Source organism: Schistocerca nitens, chromosome 9, assembly GCF_023898315.1.
Source record: "Schistocerca nitens isolate TAMUIC-IGC-003100 chromosome 9, iqSchNite1.1, whole genome shotgun sequence".
Classification (NCBI taxonomy): domain Eukaryota; kingdom Metazoa; phylum Arthropoda; class Insecta; order Orthoptera; family Acrididae; genus Schistocerca; species Schistocerca nitens.
In genome coordinates, this window is record NC_064622.1 from 452,560,804 (window position 1) to 452,575,659 (window position 14,856).

Below are 14,856 nucleotides of genomic sequence, written 5' to 3' on the forward strand. Positions count from 1 at the left end.
TTCGAAATCTTTGTAACATTATCATTCAACAAGAAAATGCAAAACTGTATGTTGCCCGCGCTGTCCTGATATACGAGGTGTGGCTAGAAAAAAACCGGACTAGTACTGGTGAAACAATAAAACGAATGCAATAAGGCTGAAAGTCGCGTGCCCTGTCACGTGACTCTCGCTCCGCCTACTGCTCGAGTTTCATCTGCCTCCTGCACTCAGTCTGCCCGTGGCGTCTGTTTTAAGTAGTTGACGTTTTGTCTGTGCGTCGGAAAATGTTGAGTGTACAGAAAGAACAGCGTGTTAACATCAAATTTTGTTTCAAACTAGGAAAATCTGCAAGTGAAACGTTTGTAATGTTACAACAAGTGTACGGCGATGATTGTTTATCGCGAACACAAGTGTTTGAGTGGTTTAAACGATTTAAAGATGGCCGCGAAGACACCAGTGATGACACTCGCACTGGCAGACCATTGTCAGCAAAAACTGATGCAAACATTGAAAAAATCGGTAAACTTGTTCGACAAGATCGCCGTTTAACAATCAGAGCAGTGTCTGAGTTAACAGGAGTTGACAAGGAAAGTGTCGAACAAGTTTACCGATTTCTTCAATGTTTGCATCAGTTTTTGCTGACAATGGTCTGCCAGTGCGAGTGTCATCACTGGTGTCTTCACGGCCATCTTTAAATCGTTTAAACCACTCAAACACTTGTGTTCGCGATAAACAATCATCGCCGTACACTTGTTGTAACATTACAAACGTTTCACTTGCAGATTTTCCTAGTTTGAAACAAAATTTGATGTTAACACGCTGTTCTTTCTGTACACTCAACATTTTCCGACGCACAGACAAAACGTCAACTACTTAAAACAGACGCCACCGGCAGACTGAGAACAGGAGGCAGATGAAACTCGAGCAGTAGGCGGAGCGAGAGTCACGTGACAGGCCACGCGACTTTCAGCCTTATTGCATTCGTTTTATTGTTTCACCAGTACTAGTCCGGTTTTTTTCTAGCCACACCTCGTATCTCGATGCAGAGGGTATTCGAATATGGCCCTGGCCAACATATTCTCCGTATCGCTCTTCCATTGAAGACGTCTGGTCAAGGGTTGACAAGAGACTGGTATCCCATCAAGCGGGAGCGCCTGAGATTGTTGTGCTCTGGTACAGAGTTGTAGCAGCATTGGATAAGACTCCAGTATGTCATCCTGGAGTCCATACCCAACCGGGCTGGAGCCATTGTTGCTGTCAGAGGTACCACTTCGTTGCACTTAGTGTTGCACCCTGTACACTGACGGAAAAAAATCGCTACACCAAGAAGCAGTTGTGCGACATAAACGAAAGTTGGTAGCCGTGTTTCTACATCTCAAAGGTGATGCCTATTCAGGTGTCACGCCAGTCGCATAGGAGGGTTCTAGCAGCGTCACCATGAGACTGCAAATCAGGTTTGCTTTAAATACTTCTTGCAGTAGTCGTGAGCGTTTGTTATCTAAGAGATTGGATGTGGGCAGTTGATGTCAGTCAAGAAGGTCTTTTAGGTAAAAGACGCCATTATGAACACCTAATTGAGTTAGAACGAGGTCGTGTAATAGGGCTATAAGAATCTGGATGTTCCTCTGCGATACTGCAGAAACACATGGCAGGAATGTAGCCACTGTACATGATAGCTGGCAGCGGTCACGGGAATGTACGGTGGCTCGGACAACCATGTGGCACTACCGGAAGGGCATATGGCTCTTGCGCGTCGTACTGCATATGCAGGAGCAATTTGAGAAGAATTTGGCACAGCGGTGACACAACAAACAGTTACAAATCGGTTCCTCTAAGGACAGCTCCGAGACAGACGGCCTGCACTGTACTGACCCCAGACCACCGCCATTTTCGTCTTATGTGGTGTCAAGTTCGGACTTACACCTGGAGTTGTGGGCTGGGGCGTGATTTCGTATGACAGAAGAAGCACTCATTTGGTTATCTCACGGACCCAGGAATCTGGAGATTCGACCTGTTGTGCTGTCATTCATGTACAGAATTACAGGGAGCGATTTCCGACCGGATAACGCTAGCCAACATTCCGCTGTTTTAGCCCAACATGCTCTACAGAGTGTCGACGTGTTGCATTGGCCTGCTAGGTCATCAGGTCTGACTCCGATCGAGCACAGCGTTAACCGTCCCTGTATTGACCGTCCAAGTGGAACGGACATGGAATTCCATTCCACAAGCTGACATCTAGCACCTGTACAACACAATGCATGCACCTTTGCATGCTTACAATGAACATTTTAGCGGTTACGCTGGTTGTTTATGTACCAACATTTCACATTTGCAATGGCTTATCTCGCGCTTACATGTGATCTTGCAATCTTTTATTTTTTATTTTAATCGTATGGTGATTTTGTACAATATACAGTTGATATAAGGCAAATGATTTTATACAATGTACATATGATATCAGACAAGATTAAACCTTAAAGTCCGTGTTTTTCAGCCAGTTAATGAATCTGGGTGTGAGAGTGAACAAATCATCGCGAATTCCAGGGTATGAATGAAGTGGGCAGCGTTGGACTAAATGTTCAATTGTCTGCTCTTCTTGATTACATTCACACATTGGTGAACTGATCCAGCCCCATTTGTACCTGAAGTACCTACAACAACCATGTCCAGTCCTTAACCTGTTAAGGCGGCACCAAAGGCTCCTCGGTAGGGCAAAAGCTTTTGACTTCTTTGTGGGATCAAGGTGATGGGCTCTTGTTCCCAATGTTTTTGTTGACCATTCATGCTTCCAGCTTTCATTTAGATCAAAACCATCCGCAATGAGTTGTCTTGCAGTAACACTTGCTGGTCTTGTTGCTCGCAATCGTTGCTGTGGCGGATGATAGAATTCCTGGTGCAGCGGTAGAGAGGGTGATGCAGAGATTTTCTTGGCCTCCCTCAGCAGAGCTTGTTTCCGCTTTACGTGAGGTGAAGGGATGTGACTCAATACAGGTAACTAGTGGCATGGGGTTGATTTGATATAACCAGTAATGCAGCGCATTGTGTCGTTAAGTTTTGTGTCTACCTTCTTCACATGTACACTTTCCAACCAGACAGGTGCACAGTATTCGGCAGCAGTTGCATTGTTAATCACTCAAATATGTTACCTAGACGAATGTGTTCCCGAAATTTCACTGCTATACATTAACTATTTCTTGGTGCTGCGATTTTTTCCTGTCTGTATATTTAATCATTTAGTTTCACTATTAAAATCTACAGGGTGTTACAAAAAGGTACGGCCAAACTTGCAGGAAACATTCCTCACACACAAAAAAAGAAAAGATGTTATGTGGACATGTGTCCGGAAACGATTACTTTCCATGTTAGAGCTCATTTTATTACTTCTCTTCAAATCACATTAATCATGGAATGGAAATACACAGCAACAGAACGTACCAGCGTGACTTCAAACGCTTTGTTACAGGAAATGTTCAAAATGTCCTCCGTTAGCGAAGATACATGCATCACCCTCCGTCGCATGGAATCTCTGATGCGCTGATGCAGCCCTGGAGAATGGCGTATTGTATCATAGCCGTCCACAATACGAGCACGAAGAGTCTCTACATTTGGTACCGGGGTTGCGTAGCCAAGAGCTTTCAAATGCCCGCATAAATGAAAGTCAAGAGGGTTGGAGTCAGGAGAGCGTGGAGGCCATGGAATTGGTCCGCCTCTACCAATCCATCGGTCACCGAATCTGTTGTTGAGAAGCGTACGAACACTTCGACTGAAATGTGCAGGAGCTCCATCGTGCATGAACCACATGTTGTGTCGTACTTGTAAAGGCACATGTTCTAGCAGCACAGGTAGAGTATCCCGTATGAAATCATGATAACGAGCTCCATTGAGCGTAGGTGGAAGAACATGGGGCCCAATCAAGATATCACCAACAATACCTGCCCAAACGTTCACAGAAAGTCTGTGTTGATGGCGTGATTGCACAATTGCGTGCGGATTCTCGTCAGCCCACACATGTTGATTGTGAAAATTTACAATTTGATCACGTTGGAATGAAGCCTCATCCGTAAAGAGAACATTTGCACTGAAATGAGGATTGACACATTGTTGGATGAACCATTCGCAGAAGCGTCCCCGTGGAGGCCAATCAGCTGCCGATAGTGCCTGCACACGCTGTACATGGTACGTAAACAACTGGTTCTCCCGTAGCACTCTCCATACAGTGACGTGGTCAACGTTACCTTGTACAGCAGCAACTTCTCTGACGCTGACATTAGGGTTAACGTCAACTGCAGAATTGCCTCGTCCATTGCAGGTGTCCTCGTCGTTCTAGGTCTTCCCCAGTCGCGAGTCATAGGCTGGAATGTTCCGTGCTCCCTAAGACGCCGATCAATTGCTTCGAACGTCTTCCTGTCGGGACACCTTCGTTCTGGAAATCTGTCTCGATTCAAACGTACCGCGCCACGGCTATTGCCCCGTGCTAATCCATACATCAAATGGGCATCTGCCAACTCCGCATTTGTAAACATTGCACTAACTGTAAAACCACGTTCGTGATGAACCCTAACCTGTTGATGGTACGTACTGATGTGCTTGATGCCAGTACTGTAGAGCAATGAGTCACATGTCAACACAAGCACCGAATCAACATTACCTTCCTTCAATTGGGCCAACTGGCTGTGAATCGAGGAAATACAGTACATACTGACGAAACTAAAATGAGCTCTAACATGGAAATTAAGCGTTTCCGTACACATGTCCACATAACGTCTTTTCTTTATTTGTGTGTGAGGAATGTTTCCTGAAAGTTTGGCCGTACCTTTTTGTAACACCCTGTATATGTACAACAATAATGCTCCTGGTATTGCAATTTAAATGACCGGTAGTGTCAGTACAGTTACGGATTCACGTGTGTTGCCCGCATCTCGTGGTCGTGCGGTAGCGTTCTCGCTTCCCACGCCCGGGTTCCCGGGTTCGATTCCCGGCGGGGTCAGGGATTTTCTCTGCCTCGTGATGGCTGGGTGTTGTGTGATGTCCTTAGGTTAGTTAGGTTTAAGTAGTTCTAGGTTCTAGGGGACTGATGACCATAGATGTTAAGTCCCATAGTGCTCAGAGCCATTTGAACCATTTTTTTGATCACGTGTGTTGCGGACCGTTTGCAAGTGTCAGTGGGAGCTTCCTTTGAGTACGCCACTGAATTTATGAAAGTCAATACTGGTACCTGTTTTCGTGCAAATGGGAAAACCTCTGGTTGAGACCATGGAGACACGAGTGTCAGTTTGACAGGTACTTGACGATGGCGGTGGTCGTACTGCGGTGTGTTGGTTTCACTCGTGGGTCGGCACGGGACGGATGCGACGCCGCCGGCAGTGGCGGGCAAGAAAACGCTACGGGGCCCCCACTCCCAGAGCACAGTGGCGGCCGGCCGAAGGCAGGTTAGGTGGCTTCAGTGTGTGTCTGCGGCGGCTCCAGGCAGGTCTGCAGGCGGCGGCAGCGGCGGAGGCAGCGGCAGCTCAGGACAGCAGGCATCGCACCACCTCACACCGAGGTGAGCTACTCGCTGTCCGCCGTCGGAGAGCACTTGTTACCGCTACTGGCTCCACTACGTTATTAGCAGGCAGTCCACCGTCGTGCGTTGCCCGTCACAGTCTGTTTTACTTTTGCATTCATTCTCTTCAAGTCACTTTTCGGTCCTTCACGGTGGATACTTGCCATACTATCATTAATATCCCCCTTTCCCGTTCTGTTCGCGAATGGCGTGTGGGAACATCGAGTGTGCTCAAAATCCTCTAATTTCTCCGCCGTCGTTTCATGAGGTGTAATATTGGAAGAAGTGATACGTTAAGTGGCTCGACTTGGGATGTAACGCCCTCGCCCTTACTAAACCAACTCGTGACGAAATGGGCCTATTTTCTTCGCACTTTCTTTGTACCCTCTAGTAGTGCTACTTCGTGAGGGTTTCAGATGGACGAGCAATACACCATAATTGCTCGAAGGGATGCTTTTATGAGCCTCTTCTTTCGTGGATGAAACACGTTTCCTTAATTATTGCCGACCGGTGTAGCCGAGCGGTTCTAGGCGCTGAAGTCTGGAACCGCACGACCGCTACGGTCGCAGGTTCGAATCCTGCCTCGGGCATGGATGTGTGTGATGTCCTTAGGTTAGTTAGGTCTAAGTAGTTCTAAGTTCTAGGGGACTGATGACCTCAGATGTTAAGTCCCATAGTGCTCAGAGCCACTTGAACCATTTGAACCTTATTTATTTACTTATCCTGGCATTGTTAGGATCACCTGGCTGTCCCTTGCATGTACCCAGGTGTTCTCGATATTCCGCATTGTTCATTACGACACACCTGTAACGTTAGTCCTTCTACTTTAGGACGTTCTGGACGGCTACTCTCAGCTATATCACTGTTGTCACTCATTCCAGTGGTTTATGAGCAGTGATTTAATTGAACACTAATAGGCGTTTCAGCGTATTCTTGTAAAATACGCTGCATTTATTTACGATAAAATATTTAGTTTAAAAATATTTCAGTAATACCATCAGTCATCATTCGTAATAATTTATGTTTCTATTCAATGCATACAGCACTACAGTTTCCGTATCAACTACTACATCAATATTTTAGACGGTTACATGAGCAGCTTGTGGTTAGTGTTGATATCGCTCGATCGCGAGGCCCTGGGTTCGACTTCTGGTCGGATCTGGGATATTCTTCGCAAGGGTCTGTGTGTGTGTGTGTGTGTGTGTGTGTGTGTGTGTGTTTTGTCCTGATCATCGATGCTCGAGTCACCGAAATGACGTGAAATAATGAAAATACTTTCATCAGGCTGCTGAACTCCTCAGAACGGGACTTCCGGTCAACAATGCCATATGCACATTTCATCCTATCTTCTTATCAAACATCTCCATCTGTTCTCTGCAAACCGCCGAATAGTAATGCGGTGGTGAATGCCTGGTGCATCCAGCATTTTCAGCCATGGGAACAGAAACTTCTTGAACTATTTGTGGCTCAATTGACCGTCGGCCTCAAAAATGGTTCAAATGGCTCTGAGCACTATGCGACTTAACTTCTGAGGTCATCAGTCGCCTAGAACTTAGAACTAATTGAACCTAACTAACCTAAGGACATCACACACATCCATGCCCGAGGCAGGATTCGAACCTGCGACCATAGCGGTCACTCGGCTCCAGACTGTAGCGCCTAGAACCGCACGGCCACTCCGACCGGCCGTCGGCCTCTCTGGGAGAAATTCCCTAATCGCCACTTAATTCGAACCTCAGAAAGATGTTCTTCAATCCCAGTCCCGGAGAAGAATCTCTCAGTGTTACGTTAATGCGTGATAGTCGAGAGAGCGACAGCACTATTGGTGTTGTTTTGATAACACAGCTTTACAAGCAAAGCCCTGCTCACCTCGTCCGGACCCATATTGACTGTCTGGAACCGTAATTCACACTGATGCTTGTCTTTAAAATTCACGTACCAGTACTGCCGACTAGCGGCAACTCGCGACACTAACACTACTTACTAGCAACGTGAAGTCTGCTGCGTACAGTCTGAACATCATTTCTATAAAGCTGGGTACCCACTCAGTAAATAGTTTTCCGTGTTCACTGTCTCAAGTAGTGGAAGTTTAATTATAACCACCCTGTAAACAGCTCATACATTTGCGATTCGTGCTCGGGAAGAAGGATTGTACACACTGCTCTGTGTAAGACTGAAATTCCTTAATTTGCCGTTGTTATCCTTACGAAGGAAGTACGCCGGAGAAAGAAATATACTACTTCATTGGTGCCATGCCCCACCTCTCAGAATAAAACGATAGGAGCCTCCCGCGATGCAAGTGCATTGTATTGCTCTTATTTACGTTTAGTATCCGCTTTCAGCCTTTGCATAAAGTGCTGACTGCCTTCATTCTTCCCGTGTTTCGAAATAATTCTCCAATTACGTGATATTACTGCATACAATTCTATCGCCTGCCAACGGTTTCAGAAAATAGCGAAGTTTGTCCTGGAGGTAATTTATTTATATCATGCATAGTAATAGTCTTATCAGACACTTGATACCTTTAAAAAAAAATCTTGGATGAAATTTAATACACAAATCTAGAATATTTATACGAACAACGCTGAAAAACTTTAACGTGCACAGCTATACTCAGAGAACTTTGTCACTTTCATTATATTTACGTAATTAGAAAAAGTCTTTTGTCACCATGTATTTAAGTCTTACACTGAGTTAACAAAATTATCAAATTTCTGCAGTTTAATTGTCAACTTGGAATCTTTCCATAGGCAGGCATGAGACATGGACACTGAATTTCGTACGGGAGCTATTGTCCTAAATTAACTACATGTCGGTGTATCACGGTCGCAGAAAGACTGAGGCACATGTAAATCTCAAAAAGGTCACTTAACTCCTTGAAATTTTACTTTGTAAAGCGTCGGAATTAAACAGAAAAGTGAAACATCGTAGCTGAAGGTAGCAGTGCTTACTTAAATAAATACGTATCTTAAAAGATACGCATTCGGCATTAAACTGGTGCTAAGTAAATAGTTTTACAAATGTATGAGCTGTTTACAGGGTGGTTATAATTAAACTTCCACTACTTGAGACAGTGAACACGGAAAACTATTTACTGAGTGGGTACCCAGCTTTATAGAAATGATGTTCAGACTGTACGCAGCAGACTTCGCGTTGCTAGTAAGTAGTGTTAGTGTCGCGAGTTGCCGCTAGTCGGCAGTACTGGTACGTGAATTTTAAAGACAAGCATCAGTGTGAATTACGGTTCCAGACAGTCAATATGGGTCCGGACGAGGTGAGCAGGGCTTTGCTTGTAAAGCTGTGTTATCAAAACAACACCAATAGTGCTGTCGCTCTCTCGACTATCACGCATTAACGTAACACTGAGAGATTCTTCTCCGGGACTGGGATTGAAGAACATCTTTCTGAGGTTCGAATTAAGTGGCGATTAGGGAATTTCTCCCAGAGAGGCCGACGGCCGGTCGGAGTGGCCGTGCGGTTCTAGGCGCTACAGTCTGGAGCCGAGTGACTGCTATGGTCGCAGGTTCGAATCCTGCCTCGGGCATGGATGTGTGTGATGTCCTTAGGTTAGTTAGGTTCAATTAGTTCTAAGTTCTAGGCGACTGATGACCTCAGAAGTTAAGTCGCATAGTGCTCAGAGCCATTTGAACCATTTTTGAGGCCGACGGTCAATTGAGCCACAAATAGTTCAAGAAGTTTCTGTTCCCATGGCTGAAAATGCTGGATGCAATGTGCGACCTTCGAGCAGCGCACGATCTGTGTCACGGTAGCTGAACATCCCATGTTCCACCGTCCAAAAAGTGCTGCGTAGATTTGTGAGATGATACATCTCGTGCGGTTTCATGCTATCGTGGATGCAGATGGCAGTTACGTTGACCGATATTTGTAACCTGCGACGCAATCCTGGTACGTAATTAACGAATGTTAACCTCTTATGTGGAAATAAAATGTATTTCTTTCAATTGTTTGTTCGTCATCTCTGTTCTATGTGTCTTTAAAATTGTTTCCACAAAATTTCATTGTCCTACGATCATACGTTTTTCGTGGGGGCTGTCCCAAGTAGCAAAAGTTTCATTATAGCCACATCCTGTAGAATAAAACAGATTTGTCTTACAAGGACGCCAACGAGTAAGTAGATTTCTAACGGTTTCAGCTCCTCCCGTGACAGGTGTATAGAACACATACGACAGTTGATAGCATCGGCAACTACGTTGCTATGTGGGGGCGGCTGATCTGTTACCCTTACTTATACAGGTGTTTTGTGTTTTATGAGGATATGACTATGCAACTGTAAGCATAGTTCACTAAAGAATGAAGTTTTGGATTATCCTCTCTCGGGAAAACAGGCCACTTCCTAAAAATTATGTTAAATGTGGCCTCAGTTCATTGAACTAAATGACGTAGAATCAAACGTAAATCAATCAAAAAATCACGTTAGTAGGTACATGTCCACGACTTACACGGTGTGCATTTGTAATTCGTGGTGGAACAGTACCATACAGGACCTGAAAATTTTGTACCTTATGCTCCGTTGCTTTCCAATATAAAACCATGTTTTCCCAGGGGCTATACGAAGAGCAGTTTCTGTCGTTTAATTTGCTCTAAAACTAACAATTCAATTGTACGTTTTTGTGGGCCAGGAAGGATGCTGAAGTTTATATGCCTTTTAGGACAGCACGCTACAGAGAAGTGTGTGAACTAGAGAACTGTCTTCTTGGGAGGTAATGATACTGGGCTCACATCCGGGAGGAACGAGCTTCAAACCACGTCCTAACGCCCACGCTTAGCTTTTACGATGTCGGGGTAATTACTTAATAAAAGTCACTGTTCGATTCCTGCTATCGGTGTGGAGATGATGATAAATAGGTACCATGAAATACACTTATACACTTTTTCATGTAAAATGACCTCATAATCCTCGACTATAATATTGTTTGGTCCGGAGTTGCGATACGAGTATTGGAATAAAATTAATATTCGGTCCGGGGCATGATAAGACTGCCATCAAGTCTATCTTTACAAGAGTCTCTTGTATGGATACTTTCCGTAATAACTCCGTCTGTTGTCGGACGCGAGGTGAGAGATAGCTCCTTGGGCGATCCTGACCTCTACATCACAATCTTCGATCCACGTAGACCTACGGAGGCTGTTCTAATGTGTTCTTCGTCGAAATCACAGCTTTGTAGATAGGCGCCCGACCGCCAACGATTCGTCTAATCTTCATTCGTGAATCTGCGATTGCAGAAACGGTTGATCGAGATGTGGATTAGACCTTGACATCAGAGGAGTCTTATTAGCTCGACGGTTTTCAAGAATTTCGTTCAATAAATATTTTATTAATGTCCTTATATTCACCAATGTCCAACCAGAGCGCGACACAGATTATGTTAGTCATTAACCTTTCGCCAGCACACAGTCTGTAACTGTTCATTGTCCACACGCGAACTCAGTTCAAGTTATAAACGCCGGAGCGCTACTTAAACGTTCAAATATTGCGTGAAGTTGGTTAGCAGTACGCTTGCATAGTCACACGACCAACGTTTCCGGTCATCAGTGTGTTGACGAATGTGTGAAATGAAAATCAGACAGCCTACATGAGTTTTACCACGTACTGACAGAGCCGCAAATCCACGGAAGACGCATGTGCGACTGCTTCTCCATGACATGATGTAAAGCCTCAACTCAAACATACAAGCCCTGACGATGAATCTTTCATACTCACTGGGAACAAAAAACTGAAATATAGAGAGTTGAGTGAATTTAGTACGTGGAGTACATATCCACTACTGGCCATTAAAATTGCTACACGAAAATGACGTGCTACAGACGCGAAATTTGACCGACAGGAAGAAGATGCTGTAATATGCAAATTATTAGCTTTTCGGAGCATTCACACAAGGTTGGCACCGGTGGCGACACCTACAGCGTGCAGACATGAGGACAGTTTGCAACCGATTTCTCATACACAAACAGCAGTTGACCAGCGTTGCCTGGTGAAACGCTGTTGTGATGCCTCGTGTAGGGAGGAGAAATGCGTACCATCACGTTTCCGACTTTGATAAAGGTCGGATTGTAGCCTATCGCGATTGCGGTTTATCGTATCGCGACATTGCTGCTCGCGTTCGTGGAGATGCAATGACTGTTAGCAGAATATGGAATCGGTGGGTTAAGGAGGGTAATACGGAGCGCCGTGCTGGATCCCAACGACCTCGTATCACTAGCAGTCGAGATGACAGGCATCTTATCCGCATGACTGTAACGGATCGTGCAGCCACGTCTCGATGCCTGAGTCAACAGATCGGAAAGTTTGCAAGACAACAACCATCAGCACGAACAGTTCGACGACGTTTGCAGCAGCATGGACTATCAGCTCCGAGACCACGGATGCGGTTACCCTTGACGCTGCATCACAGACAGGAGTGCTTACGATGGTGTACTCAACGAAGAACCTGGGTCCACGAATGGCAAAACGTCACTTTTCGGATGAATCCAGGTTCTGTTTACAGCTACATGATGGTCTCATCCGTGTTTGGCGACATCGCGGCGAACGCACATTGGAAGCGTGTATTCGTTGTCGCCATACTGGCGCATCACCCGGCGTGATGGTATGGGGTGTCATGGGTTACACGTTTCGGTCACTTCTTGTTCGCACTGACGGCACTTTGAACAGTGGACGTTACAATTCAGATGTGTTACGACGCGTGGCTCTACCCTTCATTCGATCCCTGCGAAACCCTACATTTCAGCAGGATAATGTACGACCGCATGTTGCAGGTCCTGTACGGGCCTTTCTGGATACAGAAAATATTCGACTGCTGCCCTGGCCAGCACATTCTCCAGATCTCTCAGAAACTGAAAACCTCTGGTCAATGGTGGCCGAGCAACTGGCTCGTCACAATACGCCAGTCACTACTGTTGATGAACTGAGGTATCGTGTTGAAGATTCATGGGCAGCTGTACCTGTACATACCATCCAAGCTCTGTTTGACTCAATCACGAGGCGTATCAAGGCCGTTATTACGGCTAAAGGGGGTTGTTCTGGGTACTGATTTCTCAGGATCTATGTACTCAAATTGCGTGAAAATGTAATCGCATGTCAGTTCTAGTATAATATATTTGTCCAATGAATACCCGTTTAGCTGGCCGCGGTGGTCTAGCGGTTCAGGCGCTCAGTCCGGAACCGCGCGAATGCTACGGTCGCAGGTTCGAATCCTGCCTCGGGCTTGGATGTGTGTGATGTCCTTAGGTTAGTTAGGTTTAAGTAGTTCTAAGTTCTAGGGGACTGATGACCACAGATGTTAAGTCCCATAGTGCTCAGAGCCATTTGAACCATTTTTTGAATACCTGTTTATCATCTACAGTCTTCCTGGTGTAGCAATTTTAATAGCCAGTAGTGAATTTCACTCTACCTGTGTGCCAAATGATACCATTATGGATTCGAAACGCATTTCACGTGCAACTGCTCTGTCGCCTGAGCTATCCAAGCAGCCTTACTTCCCCCGGCACCTCATGCACTACCCTCTAAACGCCACAGGAGTTCTCCTGCGTACCTTACCGATCCAGCACTCCTGGAACAGACGATACTACGCCGAGATGGCTTAGTCATAGACTAGGCGACCGTTCCCACAATGAATCTTTCACTCTTTGCAGGGAGTCTGCACTGAGATGCAACATCGTGGCAGATCAAAACTGTATGCCGGACAGAAACTGGAACGCTGGACCTTTGCCTTTCGCAGACACGGTTCTACCGAGTGAGCTACCCAAGCACGATTCACGACCCTCCCTAACCCATTAGTACAGGGTTATTACAAATGATTGAAGCGATTTCACAGCTCTACAGTAACTTTATTATTTGAGATATTTTCACAATGCTTTGCACACACATACAAAAATTCAAAAAGTTTTTTTAGGCATTCACAAATGTTCGATATGTGCCCCTTTAGTGATTCGGCAGACATCAAGCCGATAATCAAGTTCCTCCCACACTTGGCGCAGCATGTCCCCGTCAATGAGTTCGAAAGCATCGTTGATGCGAGCTCGCAGTTCTGGCACGTTTCTTGGTAGAGGAGGTTTAAACACTGAATCTTTCACATAACCCCACAGAAAGAAATCGCATGGGGTTAAGTCGGGAGAGCGTGGAGGCCATGACATGAATTGCTGATCATGATCTCCACCACGACCGATCCATCGGTTTTCCATCTGTTTAAGAAATGCCGAACATCATGATGGAAGTGCGGTGGAGCACCATCCTGTTGAAAGATGAAGTCGGCGCTGTCGGTCTCCAGTTGTGGCATGAGCCAATTTTCCAGCATGTCCAGATACACGTGTCCTGTAACGTTTTTTTCGCAGAAGAAAAAGGGGCCGTAAACTTTAAACCGTGAGATTGCACAAAACACGTTAACTTTTGGTGAATTACGAATTTGCTGCACGAATGCGTGAGGTTTCTCTACCACCCAGATTCGCACATTGTGTCTGTTCTCTTCACCATTAAGAAAAAATGTTGCTTCATCACTGAAAACAAGTTTCGCACTGAACGCATCCTCTTCCATGAGCTGTTACAACCGCGCCGAAAATTCAAAGCGTTTGACTTTGTCATCGGGTGTCAGGGCTTGTAGCAATTGTAAACGGTAAGGCTTCTGCTTTAGCCTTTTCCGTAAGATTTTCCAAACCGTCGGTTGTGGTACGTTTAGCTCCCTGCTTGCTTTATTCGTCGACTTCCGCGGGCTACGCGTGAAACTTGCCCGCACGCGTTCAACCGTTTCTTCGCTCACTGCAAGCCGACCCGTTGATTTCCCCTTACAGAGGCATCCAGAAGCTTTAAACTGCGCATACCATCGCCGAATGGAGTTGTCAGTAGGTGGATCTTTGTTGAACTTCGTCCTGAAGTTGCACTGTTATGACTGACTGATGTGAATGCATTTCAAGCACGACATACGCTTTCTCGGCTCCTGTCGCCATTTTGTCTCACTGCGCTCTCGAGCGCTCTGGCGGCAGAAACCTGAAGTGCGGCTTCAGCCGAACAAAACTTTATGAGATTTTCTACGTATCTGTAGTGTGTCGTGACCATATGTCAATGAATGGAGCTACAGTGAATTTATGAAATCGCTTCAATCATTTGTAATAGCCCTGTAAGTTTCAAATCAGCGCAACCATCGCTGCAGAGCGAATTCATTCTGGAAACATAATGATACTCGTTAAAACATCTTCTCCAGTATTTAGCGATGCCAATGTAGACGTGAGCCAATCTGAACGTGAGCACAGTACAGCTAGTTTAATATAAATGACATTCGCGTTCATACATGTTCTCATTGAAATTGCAATCCGCAAGTAATTGA

General features: G+C 45.5%; 1 protein-coding gene across 1 annotated transcript in view; it reads left to right on the forward strand.

Moving 5' to 3' along the window:
• The first annotated feature begins 5,393 nt into the window (after positions 1-5,393).
• Positions 5,394-14,856, forward strand: part of LOC126202956 (vesicular glutamate transporter 2-like) — a 313,828-nt gene continuing 304,365 nt past the window's right edge. The window contains exon 1 of the mRNA XM_049937075.1: positions 5,394-5,521. The gene's annotated coding sequence lies outside the window, so the exon portion shown is untranslated. The remainder of the gene's footprint in view (positions 5,522-14,856) is intronic.